This window comes from Bubalus bubalis, chromosome 21 (assembly GCF_019923935.1).
Source record: "Bubalus bubalis isolate 160015118507 breed Murrah chromosome 21, NDDB_SH_1, whole genome shotgun sequence".
In the NCBI taxonomy this organism is placed as follows: domain Eukaryota; kingdom Metazoa; phylum Chordata; class Mammalia; order Artiodactyla; family Bovidae; genus Bubalus; species Bubalus bubalis.
The window spans coordinates 28,886,135-28,901,143 of NC_059177.1; the positions used below are offsets into that span (position 1 = coordinate 28,886,135).

The 15,009-nt window shown below is 46.2% G+C and overlaps 1 long non-coding RNA gene across 1 annotated transcript in view; it reads left to right on the plus strand.

Moving 5' to 3' along the window:
• The first annotated feature begins 9,387 nt into the window (after nucleotides 1–9,387).
• LOC123330967 overlaps nucleotides 9,388–15,009 on the plus strand; it is an 80,660-nt gene continuing 75,038 nt past the window's right edge. Inside the window, exon 1 of the long non-coding RNA XR_006547334.2 lies at nucleotides 9,388–10,395. This is a non-coding gene — a long non-coding RNA (uncharacterized LOC123330967). The remainder of the gene's footprint in view (nucleotides 10,396–15,009) is intronic.

Sequence of the window (15,009 nt, forward strand, 5' to 3'; positions counted from 1 at the left end):
GCATTTAGAAGCAGCAGCAGCAGGAACAGCTGAGCAACTTGAGAGCCCTGCCTGTAGTCCATCTGGCCTGGAGCTCCAACAGTTTGACCACCAGCCTAGAGATGCTGGAAAAGAAGAGCCGTGTTGCAACCCAGAGGCTCCCATGGAGCCTTACCCACTGTACAGTTTACTGTCTTTATGTTTCTGTACATGCTGTGTTTTCCCACTTCCCCCTGTTTGCTTGCATACTGCTTTCTCTTTTCCCTGTGACTTTGCCCAGATTTGCATTTCACCCATCCTTCAAGGCCCCATGTAAATGCCACCTCTTTCAGGAGGTCACCCTTCATTCTTCCTGGCTGGAAATAATTTCACTCCTCTGAACTCCCACTGAATCAGGGCCAACCCTGCTGGAAGAGCCTGGAACCCAAGTAAAGCCAAAGGAATTGGAGCAGGGAAGAGGGGTTTCTACCAGGCTGTACTCAGGAACAGTGGGTTCTAGAGCTCTGTATTCAGACTTGTGTAAAATTAAGATGAGAAAGAAGCAAGAAAACTGTGGTGGTGTAGGGAGGAACTGGACAAGGAACAACAGACTGGTTCCAAATAGGAAAAGGAGTACGTCAAGGCTGTATATTGTCACCCTGCTTATTTAACTTATATGCAGAGTACATCATGAAATGCTGGGATGGATGAAGCACCAGCTGGAATCAAGATTGCCAGGAGAAATATCAATAACCTCAGATATGCAGATGACATCACCCTCTTGGCAGAAAAGTAGAGAGGAACTAAAGAGCCTCTTGATGAAAGTGAAAGAGGAGAGTGAAAAAAATTAGCTTAAAGCTCAACATTCAGAAAATAAAGATCATGTCATCCGGTCCTGTCACTTCATGGCAAATAGATGGGGAAACAGTGGGAACAGTGGCTGTTATTTTGGGGGGCTCAAAATCACTGCAGATGGTGATTGCAGCCCAAAAATTAAAAGATGCTGTTATGACCAACCTAGACAGCATATTGAAAAGCAGAGACATTACTTTGTCAACAAAGGTCCGTCTAGTCAAGGCTGTGGTTTTCCCAGTAGTCATGTATGGATGTGAGAGTTGTACTATAAAGAAAGCTGAGCGCCGAAGAATTGATGCTTTTGAACTGTGGTGTTGGAGAAGACTCTTGAGAGTCCCTTGGACTGCAAGGAGATCCAATCAGTCCATCCTAAAGGAGATCAGTCCTGGGTGTTCATTGGAAGGACTGAGGCTGAAGCTGAAACTACAGTACTTTGGCCACCTCATGTGAAGAGTTGACTCATTTGAAAAGACCCTGATGATGGGAAAGATTGAGTGAGGGCATAAGGAGAAGGGGACGACAGAGGATGAGATGGCTGGATGGCATCACCGACTCAATGAGTTTGGTTGGACTCCGGGAGTTGGTGATGGACAGGGAGGCCTGGCATGCTGTGGTTCATGGGGTCGAAAAGAGTTGGACACGACTGAGTGACTGAACTGAACTGAATCCTCAGCCGATGTCATCGGATTACTCTGATTGGATCAGTTTAGGGAAACTGAATAATTCATGGTTGCCCAGTGAAGTGTGCTAGCTGACTTTGTCTCAGCCAAGTGGCCAGCCCTGGAGCAGGATAGCCGAGGGGGATTGGGGGGTGGGGGGTGGTGTCAGCTCAGCTGACACCAGTTCTCTCCCTCCAAGGAGACCCTTCGGGGGAGTATGGTGAACTGACAGCTTCAGGCTGCCACACTTTCACTTCCTGATCAAGCACTGTTCACAAATGTGCCTCAGTTGTCCCAGGTTGTTCCCAGATGCTAGCACTGGGCCACTGCTGCCCAATGTGGGCATAGGCAGTTTTTGCTCTGGACTCGCCTTCATAGCTCTGAGACCTTCTCAGGCTACGGACCCTCTGGGACACTCCGCCAAATCTTCCTCTCCTTTCTTTCACATGTGTCAGTCCCCTTTCTGCTTGAGGCCGTCTGCTCCTACTCCTGTTTCCTCTCCTCTTTATCCTTCATGGAGGATGCGCTTGTAATTATGTCTTGGCTCCTGCTTCCCCACAGGACCCAAATGACACACTGGTTTTCTGAGTGAGCCTCTGATTTCACAAAAGAGCTCAGCTCAAATATACTGTACCCTACAGTGCCTGTAGGGTAGAGACTACCTCCCTTACTATACAGAAGAGGAGACCAGGGCTCCAGACTGAGTGAATTGCCTAATGTCCCCCAGGGCAGCAAGGGACAGCCTTGGATTCCAAATTTTATCTTTCCCTCTCTGCATCCCGGGCTCTTGACAACCTTAGATGCTGTCCCCATGGAGCCTGGTGAGGTGGCCTGAGTCACTGAAGGTCACCTGGCTCCTTGTGGGAGGAGAGAGTGAGACTCAGCGTGTGTCCACTCCAGAGGGATTTTCTTGACTCTTTCACCCTCCGGGGGGACTCGCGCTGCTGTCGGTGGAGATCGTCACTGTCTGTCTACCGTGTGAGCTGCGGGACCCACTGCCCCGCGGAGCTTGGGAACTTGACAGGTGAGGCATCAAGGCGCCGGTCATTTTTAGCGCACAACTCATCCTGGCACGGTGTTTTAAAAGATAAAGCAAATTCAGATGTCGCTGAGGAGGCCCGGAATTCAAAGCGATGCAGCAGGAGGGCTGCCCGCTACCCTGGAGGCGCTCGCGTGGCCCTTGCTCCCTCCGGGTTGGGCGCGGGTGTGAGCGCCGAGGATCGGGGATCGGCGTGCGGCACATCAATGAGGACGCCTGTCCTCCGTGACGCGAGCCCACCCCCTCTAATCCGCCGCATTGTCCATTGACGTGTCTAATTATGTGTCTTACAACCGCAGAACTCCCCCCAGAGCAGCGGGGCCCTTCTGGCGGAATGAAGAGGATGATCGCTCCATCTGTTCCTCCGGCGCCAACGGGAGGCGGACGAGGGGGCGCGGGCTGGGGTTGTGCGACTACGCGTGCGCACGGGCGAGGGCCAGGCGGCAGGGCGCGGCCGAGCGCAGGTGCCTGGAGAAAGGGGATCCCAGCGGCAGGTGCAGATGCCAAACTAGCGATGGCTGAGTGTATGTTTAATTACAGTCGACGGAGGGGGCTGTTTTAGTTAAGAATTATAGGAGAGAGGTTCAGATGGAGCTCTGAGCCGAGCTCGAGAAGGTAGCAGACTGGAAGCTGCCGCGGAGAGGAGACATCTGCTTCTTTAATTGGGGGTGGCGCGCCCAGAATTTCCTGATATGTAAAATAATCACCTGGAACCCCAGGAGGCTTTAATAGAGAACTCAGAGCGCCTACTCTCACCCCCATTCTGACTAAACTGTTTGGCACGAAGCTGATCCTTAAATCACAAGCATATTTCATTCTCCTCCCAATAACATTTTTTCTCTGTGTGTGGAGTGCTGACTCAAGGGGCCCATGGAAGTATTGCCTGGAGCAGAAGGCACAGAGAAGAGGATCAGAAGTAGTCTGTCTTTGGAACCAAAGACTAGTATGAGCTTTACAGTTTGCAAAGCGCTTTCTTGTCCGTTGTCTGGTTTTCAACAGGGGCAGGCAGGAGTGGGCCCGTTTCAAAGCTGGGGCTCAGGCTTTCTGGGGAGGCACTTAGCAGCAAGAACCAAGGAAGTAGGCAGTGGGGATCACAGAAGATTGGGGAAGAAAGGATGAACAGGAGTTGATTAAGGAGACGGAGGTTGGAATGAAAAAGCATGTCCCAGGTGGATGGATGTGATGGCTGAAGGAACCAGAGTGCTTTGATGGCGGGGACAGAGAAGCGGGCAGGTTAGCCACCCCACTGGATTGGGAAGCAACCCATAAAAGTCACATCTACTTGTGGGCCCAGACTCAGCATTGTGGCACAGAAAGATAGGGCGGGGGGTGGCGGGGGCGGGGGCCAGGGGGAGGTAGAAAACCTATTATACACAATAACTGAAAATCAATTGAATATTGTAATCCCTGGTGCATTTCAGCCCATGATGCTGAATTCTGAGTGGAGTCACCTAGATAGGCACCACTCGTGGCACTGCCCCATGACAGCCATTCTGGCCAGGGTTCACTGGAATCATTGCATCCAGCACAGATTTGTCTTTAGGATGGAGTGGTCAGATACACATCTGACAGTTTATAATTTCTCTTAGGCTTTCCTAAAGCTGTGACAATCAGAGTCAAAAGGTTGCAGTGTTTGAGCACCTAATGAATTTATAATGATTACTGCCATATGTTCTTCTATAGGCCTGACTTAGTACACTTTCATTTTTAGTATTAAAGTTTCTGTGACTTAGTTTTTATTCATTTATTAGGAGTGATTTACTAGGTGTGTTATAATTTTATCCCTATGTGAGATTGTTTATATCAAATATGAAAATATTATTAATAATAATAACAATTCACATTTATTGAACACTTACCCAGCACCAAGCTCTGAACAAAGGGCTTTACAGCTCTGATCTCCTAAGGCCTTTACAGGTCTGATCTCCTATAATCATCACTACAGTCCAGGGAGATGGGTGCCATCAATCCCATTTTACAGATAAGAAAAATGAGTCCCTTACACAAGCATACAAAGTTATTAAATATTGGTATTAGCAACTAAACTTGGTTTTATTTTAAAGGAAGACTAATCACATGGGTTAGAGAAATGGAGAGGCTTCATGAAGGACACACATTACCTGTTTTGAAGACGATCAAGATTTACTGCCCATTAGCTCTGTGACCTGAAGCATCTTACCAAACTTCCTTGGGCCTTGATTTGATCATTTCTAGAGTAGTGCTGATAATTTCAAATGAGATATAAAGCTCCTGGCACATCATTAGGGCAACAGTTGAAGCTCAATCCCTTTTACTTTTTCTTTCACAGAGGAGACTAGATCATACTGGTTTCCAGAGAGTCCACAGCTCCCTAAGAAGTTGTTTTTTAGTCATTTGGTTGATGCTATATCTCCTGCACCAGAACTTGAATGCATGTTTTTTAAATTGAGTTGTCTTTCTGTGAGTCTGGGATTCTGTCACATGTGACTAGCAGTGGCTTCCCAAGGGCTGGTTGGGACCAGGAGACAGAGGAGAGTCAGGAGCAAAGCTTTGCAAAGAGGAGGAAAAGGTCCACTTTCATTTCACTCAACAGCCCTCTAAGAGCCAGGCCTAGTGGACTGAAATGTTGAACTCAGCCCTGGCTGCCCAGCCTGGGAAAGCAGCTTGGGAGGTGCTGGAGATGCTGGATGCATGTCCTAAAGCAGTCAGTGGATGCAGCTCCATCCCCGCCTCTCTCTTCCTTCTCCGAGGCTTGTCCTGGCCTTTGCCTGGGAGCCCCCACCCATCTGCACAGCAGCCAGGCTCAGAAAGAATCCTTCTTTGATGCCAAGTATCAACCCGGCTCTCTGAGGGTGTGAATTATTCATCGACAAAACCCAGCACCCATCTGTCTCCAGTCAGCACTGCTCACACCTTTCTGTGCCCAACGCTGCCCAGGGCACCCCCAGCCCTGGCCTGCCTCTGGTTTCCTCAGAGTGAAGATGAGCCTCCCTGAGCCTTTTGTCTTAATTGGAGAGACGATGGGGTGAACAAGAGGCTCTAAAGTGTGTATTTGAAATCAATTTTCTCCTTGAAGCGGCATGAAAACAAAAGGTTGAGGGATGCCCACTGTGAGGGGATTGCCCTGGCACCACCTCAACTCCGGCTCTGCTAATGACCTGTGGCTAACTGCCTCTTCACACATTTGCTCTGAAGAGGTTGGCAGAACTGTGTATGTGGTAGGATGGGGAGGACGTGGCTTTCTAGTCTCAGCAGTTTCACAAGGCGCAGCCTCCAAGAACCAGGGATAGAAGATGGGGGCCCTGATCACTTGCACATTTGTGGCGGCTCTCCTGGGAGGGCCAGTGAACCCCACAGGCTCCTGGGGGAAAGGCAGTAAGATTTCAGAGATTTGAGATAGAGGTTCAGTTGTCTGTGAACCCAACCAACTTCCAGAAACCTCAGAAGGTAAGAGGTATGGCAGCAAATTTGTAGGATAAGAGGCCAAGGAAGGCATATATATATGTACACATAAGGGTTGCCGGTCATGAATTTTATTAATTCTAAAGGGCAAAATGGCCCTTTCCCTATGTTGAAATAATAAGGCAGGATTTATTTGCATCTTTTGTAACCAGTGACTGAAGGTCTCCAGGGGGAAAAAATACAGGCTTCCTCAGGAGGGTATACTCTAGTAAAGCGTTCCCCAAGAACAAATAGCAGTTGTGACTTTTGCCTCATAGCAGAGCATTTAAAGATGTTTCTTTTCTTATACTTACTCTTACTTTTAGAACCTCACCCTGTATTATATGTTGCATCAAGTATTTATACTAAAACCATATCATATGTATTTATATATTACATATAATACACATTATATAACACATATATATACCACACATATAATGTACCCATATCATATGTATATATATATATATTTATGTATTATATATATTTTAAAGAAATTTTAGAGGTTTGCTTTTGAACTTATGAGGCTATGAATAGTAACTTATTTAATTTGCTATTGGCTCTACTTTCTAAGCAATCATCATGCATACTCAAGAGTTCTTGCAAAGCAGGTACCACACAAAATGTCTTCTTATGTAATAAAATCTTTATGAAAACTAAACTTGACAATGAACAAAATAGATCTAATGTTTGCAAGGTCCATATAGGCAAAGCTATGGTATTTCCATAGTCATGAATGAATGTGAGAATTGTACCATAAACAAGGTTGAGTGCTGAAGAGTTGATGCTTTCAAACTGCGGTGCTGGAGAAGACTCTTGAGAGTCCCTTGTACAGCAAGGAGATCAACCCAGTCAATCCTAAACGAAATCAACCCTGAATGTTCACTGGAAGGACTGATGCTGAAGCTCTAATACTTTGGCCACCTGATGCGAAGAGCTGACTCACTGGAAAAGACCCTGATACTGGGAAAGATTGAGGGCAGGAAGAGAAGCGGGTGACAGAGGATGAGATGGTTGGATGGCATCTCCGATTCAGCGGACAAGAATTTAAGCAAATTCTGGGAGATAGTAAAGGATAGGAAAGCCTGGTGTGCTGCAGTCCATGGGGTCACAAAGAGTTGGACATGACTGAAAGACTGAACTGAACTGAACTGAATGTAAATGTTGAATTAAACCTTTATTCATTCTGATTTTGCATGTCTTTCTTTAAATATTTTAAGCCAATGCCTTTTATTTTTTCGTGATCCCTGACATGTTTGTGAGACCTGGAAGGTGACGTGTGTGTGTATGCATGTGTGTTGTGTGTGCATATGTGTATGTATGTTCCTAAGGGATAAAACAAGATTGCCTGGCCAGGGGTTGGTCTATGGGGAACCTAGAAGAGGTGCTGCCAGGATGTCCAGGCTTCCAGAGTCTTATTTCTGCAGCTCTTACTGGCTCTTTCCCTTGATTGAAACAATAAGCTTGGCAGGGTTTGTGCTTAGGTAAGGAGGCCCAGGACTCATGGTCACTCAGCACCTCCAGGTGAGGAAAACCTCAGATGGTGCCAAACCTAGGAGGACTTTCTAAGAAATCCAGTGACACATAAAAGTCAAGAAATCAGTGGGAAGGCCGATGCTCTGCCCTGGCACTGGGTCTCTTGGTGGGCATGTGTTCATGTGTCACTTCACCCAGCAGAGGAGTAGTGGGAAAGTTGTTTTCATGCTGCCTGAGGCAGAGGGAAGAACAGATGGGGACAGGAGCTTTGTCACCATCACCTGATTGGTGGCCTGCTTTCATTAACATTTTGTAGCCTGGCACTAACAGTGGCGAACATTCAACACTAACGTGAGGTTGACCCAGTTCTGAGTATCAGCAGATCTTGGAGACATATACACATGGGTCCCAGTCCAATTCCAGCCACTTGGTGAGCCCCGCTGGCTATTTGGAGGGAGGGGTGCAGGAGGAGTGAGGAGGGACCAGCACTGAAAGGGCACCTCTGGCCGCCAGGCGGTGCACCCACGATTTGCTTCCTAACTTTATGCCTCAAGCAATTGTGTGTCCTTTCTCAGCTGAGGCAGTGGAAGCTATAGAGTGCAAAAATGATGAACCCAAAGTGACACAGTTAGGACTTGACGGTGGTGGGATTTGAATTCAGAGAAGTTACACTCAAACCCTGCACTGTTTCTTTCATACTCTGCTCATGCCCTAAATTCAAAGAGATGTTCAGGCTCTCAAGAGTATGTTGGTGGAATTTTTGATATGCCTCAAAAATAGAAGAGTTGTCCCTTCCAGTAAATTGTTCCTTCCCTGAAGCCAAGAAGAGAGAAGAAGTACCTGCTGCAGTGCCTCTGTGTTGGGCAAAGATACCCAGCAGAGGAATAGGTGGGGGCTGAAATCCAACCTCCATGTCACCTGCCAGTCATACCGTGGTGTTGGGCTTCATCAGACTGGAGAGTGCTGTTTGTAAGTGCTGTGCCCCTGAGACCACATCCTCTCAGACAGGTGCTTCTTAATAAATTGAACAAAGACACTGCCTTAGTTTGGGTTTTCCAGGAAGCAGACCCAGAGACCAATATTGCAGGAAAGGTCTTTGGTCTTAAAGATGATCCCAAGAAGCACTAGTAGGAAGTAGGGGCGTAAGACAGGGAAGGGGGGGGGACCAGAATTGTCCAGGTATGTATCAAGGTGGGTATTGTTGTGGACAACCAGAGCCCAGGCTTGCTGGGGAGCTTTGGGCAACAGCAGAGAACATTGCCCTGAAGTCATTCCAGTGCCTCGCTGGCCATCATTAAGGGCTGCTTTCGAGGGCTGTTCCACTTGCCCTGCCCACAGACTATGCTCTCAGGAAGGTAGACAGTCCTCCTGAGAGGTCACAGTTGTTCCTGCTGAGCTGCCCTGGGCAGGGTGTGGTCAGCGTCCACCTAGGCACCCTCTACGTGAACCTCTCATTGTGTCCAGAACTTCTCTTCTGCCAGATCCAAGCAATCCAAACTATTGCCCCCCTAACTTCATTCATCAACTGCAGTGTAAATATAGGCACTTACCTGTGATGTTGTCCTCACACAGTCTAAATAAGAATTGTTTTTGGAAAAAAGGCCCATGACTGCTAAAACATCATCATGACATAAAGGCTCCCAAATTTATAATCAAGTCTGGGCTCTGTTCCTGGCTCTGATGTGCCCTTTCTTCATTTTCTGCCTCTTTCCCTTCCTCCCCTCCACACTCGGAAGCCAATAAGGAAATCCAGGTTTCCTGGCTTCCTGCCTTCCTGTTTTTATCCTGCAGACCTCCGGAGGAGTTGGCAGGATCGGGAGTGACTGCACAAAGCTCAGGAGTGGGGCTTGCGGGGCAAGGGGGGCGGTCATCTTGAAATTGTGTGTATCGTTTTCCCTGACATTGTTTATTTAATGGGGGTGGTGGCCAGTGGAAACTTGGAGGAGGTTCAACTAACCCTTGGCATCACCCCCAACAAAGCTGAATCCTTGCCTCTGCTGAGTCCCCAAACCTCAGAACATGCTGAGCCTCTCAACACTCTCCCTGAACCACCTGAGGCTGTGATTTTGCTTGTTTTCAGGCTAAATCTCCAACTGCAGAAGAGCTAAAGCAGGAGTTTGGCAGAAGTGTAAATAGTTTTCAAATCAGAAGCTCCCACATGCAAAATTGTGCCCACTTTAGTTTCTGTTTTCTCCAGCATGGTTGCTGTCATCCCCTGGAGGGTTTGGATCCTATTTTCTGATTCCCCTTGACAATTTTTTTGCCCAGCACAGACACAGCTTCTAAGGAGGGGACGACCCAACCCTGTTGCTTCATTTGGCACTGCCGATCTAATGAGGTGTAAATCCCACAGATGCTCCTCAGGGCGGCCGGCATAGTAATTTATATCAATTGGTGTGATTAGAGGAAGCCCTCAATCATCCCGCAGTGTCTCATTGCAATCCGTCATAGTCCTAATCAGACGCACTTCACCCTGGCTTTGTGCTGGGTTGAATATATGCTTTCCTGGGCCCTGCTCAAGAGCCCAAATATTAGAGAAAGGGACTCGAGGAGATAGAATGTGACCCATGATCACCTCCCAGGAATGAGGATGCTTCCTCCCCTTCACCCAGGAGGGCACTGGCCAAGAGCTCACAAATGTGAGCTCAAACCCAAACTCCTTGGTTGCGAGTCCCTGGCCCTGCCCCTGATAGGCTGGTTTCCTTAGACAAGTGACTCCATCTCTGGTGTCTCAGTCATTCATCTGTAAGATGGGGTGATAATAATGCTACAGTCCTCCTATCATTGTTGGAAGGATTAAATGAATTAATATTTGCTTGGAAACATACCTGGCACAAGTAAGTAAATTCTCTTATATTTTTCTGTCCATTCCAAAAGGGCTCTGAGAAGTCTTCCAATGAAGATACACAAAGACCAGTAAAATGAAGATACACAAAGACAAGTAAACTGAAGACTGAGGAATTCAAGAACCACATAAGGAAAGGGGTAAGAAGAGAGGATTGTCATATCTTGTATTAAGGAAGGCTCTTTGGGCTGCAAGGAACATTATATACCCAACCATTGTGTGCTGAGCTCTTACCAGGGACCAGGCAGTGCGCTCATCACTGGGTTTACAGCAGTGGCCTCATGGAGCTCACATTTGAGAATTACTTGTATGAAGTCCAAGAAAACAAGCAAACAAATAAGATTATTTCAGAGTGACAAAGATGTGAAGCAAATAAACAGGATAGAGAGAAAGGGCCAGGTCGGGTGGAGGGCAAATATATGTTGGGTGATCAGGAAAGGCCTCTCTGAGAAGGTGACAGGACAAGAAAGAACCAGCCACATGACACTCTGAGACAAAAACTCTCCATACAGAGGGAGCAGCATGTACAAAGGCCCTGAGGTACGTGGGAGCTTATAGAGTTTGAAGAATAGTAAAAAGAAGACGATTGTGGCTGGAACAAAATGAGGGAAGGAGAGCAGTTTGTATTGGTTGGATGAAGCCAGATCCTGCGAGGTCTTGTGTGGTATAATAAAGTGTTCAACTATTATTTTAAGAATTTTGGGCCCTTGCAGCAGAGAAATGGCATAATCTCCTTTACCGTTTTAAAACATTTAGAAACCCAACTCAAGCTTTAACAAAAGGAGGGATTTCTTAAAAGACTGTGGGAGTGTGTCAGAGAAACTACAGGCAAAAATAAAGCTGGGTTTGAGTAGAGCTGGGGGTTCTTCACCCCCATGTTGGGTCTTCTCCGTACTCTTTCTACCCCAGTCCACATGGAGCCAACAGCTCCTCTATTATATAAACTTGACTTCCACAATCCAGCATCTCAAGGGTAATGTAGCTCTCAGATGACTTGAGCCAGGAGTCCATTCCTGGATCCATCATCTTTGGCCAGAGTGGGTCAGAAACACATATGACATCCTGGTTGCTTCTGAGTAAGGGTAGGGGAGGTCTGGGCGGGAGGAATAATTCTCCAAAAGGAAAGTGAGGATGTAGGGCAGAGTGAGCAAAGTGTCCAAGTTGCCAGAAAAAAGAAACCAAAGAATGTAGCAGGAAGCAAGCTCAGAATTTAACACCGAGTTTCCTGGTAATCAAAGCTCAAAAAGAAACGTGAGTGGGTTTCAGAGTTTCTCATCTGCTAATAAAACAAGGCAAAGCAGATTATTAGGAAAGAAAAGCTTTCCTCTACTAAAGTTAAGCAGACATTCTTGGGAGGTTTTCCTCCCAAGAGGAAGGGGGAACTGAGAGATACAGTGGAGGATTCATCGGCAACTATTTAAATTTCTCAGATGATTTAGTTTTTCTGAATGTGTGGAGGTTCCCTCCGGGTGATTTCTGACAGTAGAGGGGACATCACAGGGTCCCAGAGTGAGGTGGGCAGGGTATATTGATGGGAAGCCAGCGTGATGTGTTTCTTTCTGATGACCTCATTGGTTCTTGGAGACTTCTGCACAAGGCTTGAAAACTCAAATGCTCTCATACCAGAGAGACACGTGTGACATGGGCTGGGTGCCCACACCAAGGTTGGCGGCAGTTGATGATTCAGCTCAATCAGCAAAGAGACTGCAGGAAATTGCTGCTCCTCAGCTCCTGCCAAGTGTGGCCTCTTGGGCCTAATGATTTTCCAAGAGGAACCGGACATTCTGGATCCTAAACCTTGAATGTTGACAACTAATTGAAATCTGTTTGAAAACTTTCCATGAGCCAAGCAAAATGGGGATGAGGGGTGAAGGCAGTTACAGCCAGGGAGGGTTGGGGGGAGCTGCAGGCTCTGTGTCTGTCTTCCTCACGTGAGCTTCCTGAAATATGGAAGGATTAGCCTGGCTTTTGGACAGAACTGGGCACAAGACCCCTGGGTATGGAGACTCGTGATCCTTTGGAGAGAGACCACCCTCCTGCACTTGCCTTGTTCCAGGCTCTGAGCTATGAATGAAGTGAAGTGAATGAAGTTGCTCAGTCGTGTCCGACTCTTTGTGACCCCATGGACTGTAGCCTACCAGGCTTCTCAGTCCATGGGATTTTCCAGGCAAGAGTACTGGGGTGGGTTGTCATTTCCTTCTCCAGGGGATCTTCCCAACCCAGGAATCAAACCTGGGTCTCCTGCATTGTAGACGGATGCTTTTACCCTCTGAGCCACCAGGGAAGCCCCAGCTCTGTGTTAGGCCCCAGGTTATCCACTGATGAGTGAAACAGACCCACTATTGCTCTCAAGAGGGTTGTATTCCAGTCAAGGAGCTAGACTTTCAACAACAAACCGTACAACAAGGTAGCTAACCAGACTTGTAGAGGTGCCAGATGGAGGCCAACAGAAGGCTGCCTTAGGTGTTCATAGTGGGTGTGACCTAGTCCAGGGGGTTAGGAAAGTTCCCCTGAGGCCATGACCTCAGCTGGGAATGTGAGCATAGGAGAAGGGAAGCGAGAGGGTTGTCTTCCAGACAAAGGAAGCTGCCACAGGGCCCAGAGAGGGGAAGGAGGAGCCGATCTTAGGAGGGCAGCAGTATTGGATGGGGCTGGAGCTGGGGAAGTAGCTGATGTTGTCAGCCATGTTGAAAACTTAGAACTCTTACAAAGAACGATCCAAAACTTAGAGAGCTAAAAGGAAGACCATAGATTCTTTTGATGTCAGACTATAGCATCATTACCAAACCCACCCAAACAATGACTGAATTCTCTGAGATTGTACCTTTGTTTGAGTTTGCTCTTTACTGTTTGGGCCTGATCTTTATGAAGTTATATGTACTTTTGTAGAGCTGTCCTTCTGCAGAGTAGCAAGTGCTTTCTGTCTGGTAGAGAAGATGGCCCCTAAGGTTATCGCTTTATAGTCCTGAAGGACTTTAGTCAGTTTTGTTTCTAACTTAAAAAAATGAACAAGTAGGGAATTCCCTGGCAGTTCAGTGGTTAGAACTCCGTGCTTTCACTGTTGTGAGCCTAGGTTTGATCCCTGCTTGGGGAACTAAGATCCCACAAGTCATGCAGTGTGGCCAAAAAAAAAAAAAAAAAAGTAAGACAGTAAATAACAGTTAACTTCCTTACATCTTTTCTGAGGGGCAGTTTAAACCCCTGTCATCAAATGCTTTTAGCTCTATCATACCACTGATTCTCTCATTATTGCGTTAAATAAACATCCAACATGTTTTTATTCTATAGCAATAAGAGTTGGGTTTTCAGAAATCACTATCTCAAAGACATGTCTGCATCCCCATGGTCACTGAAGCATTATTCACAGCAGTCAAGACATGGAAACAACCCAGTATCTAATGACAAATGAAAGGTTAAAGAAAACATTGTGTACATATAGACTACATAAATAGAATAGTATTCAATCATAAGGGGCTTTGCTGGTGGCTCAGTGGTAAAAAATCCACCTGCCAATGCAGGAGACGCAAATTTGATCCCTGGGTTGGGAAGATCCCCTGGAGAAGGAAATGGCAACCCACTCCAGTTATTCTTGCCTGGGAAATCCCATGGACAGAGGAGCCTGGTGGGCTATAGTCTATGGGCAATATGTCAAATATGACTTAATGACTAAACAATAATTCAATCATAAAGGAGGAGGAAATACTGCCTTTTGTGAGAGTATGGATGAACCTTGAGGGTGTTATGCTAAGTAAAATAAGTCAGATAGAGAAAAGACAAACACCATATGATCCCATTTGTTTGTGGAACCAAAAAAACCAAAGTAGAAAAGATACAGGAAAGAGTTTGGTGGTTGCTAGAGATGGTCTGTGGGGAGTGGGCAAAATGAGTGTAGGGATCAAAAGGCATAAACTTCCAGTTATAAAATAAATAAGTTTTAGAGAGGTAACGTACAGCATGGTGACTATAGTTGACAATACTGTTGTATATTTGAAAGTCACGGATAGTAGATCTTAAACATCTCATCACAAGAAAAAAAAATTGTAGCTATGTGAAGTGACATATGTTAACTAGACTTACTGTGGTGATCATTTCATAATATATACACATATCAAATTATTATGTTATACACCTTAAATTCATGTAATGTTATATGTCAATTATGTCTCAATGTAACTGGGGGAAAAAAGAGATGGGTTTTATCTTCTTAATATGATTTTTTGACAGAACTTTCTCCTAAGCATGATGAGAAACTGTGGAAGGTTTTAAGCTGACAACTGCCATGATCAAATTTGCCAGCGGACCATTGTTAATGTTCTGAGCATAAGAAAACCAGGTTTCTACTTTGCTCGTCAAATGTGGGGCCTTCCATCTTGGGACAAACAGCCAGTTTGGTTGAGAACCAATCTGCTGTTGTTATTATCAAGTGTGGTTTATTATAGGGTCTTTGTATAAACATAGACTCTAATCATGGTAGTGTCCGTTTTGTTAAGATTGAAAGCAGTGGCTAATAATTTATTGTAATGGGATCTAAACTAATGAGCTCCACTTACAATGAAAATGTTTGAGAAAGCTCTATTTTCTCCTGAGTCTCCCCAGGAGGCCTAGCTCTGGCAGAAGTGGCACCATGCAGCCACCAGGCAGATTGCTCATCGACTATGTCAAGTGTCAGAAGATTGGGCCATCTTTTTAAACTGCTTTAAAAAAAAAAAAAAGAGGGAGAGGGGAAAATACCAGCATCCATTTCCATAAATTAT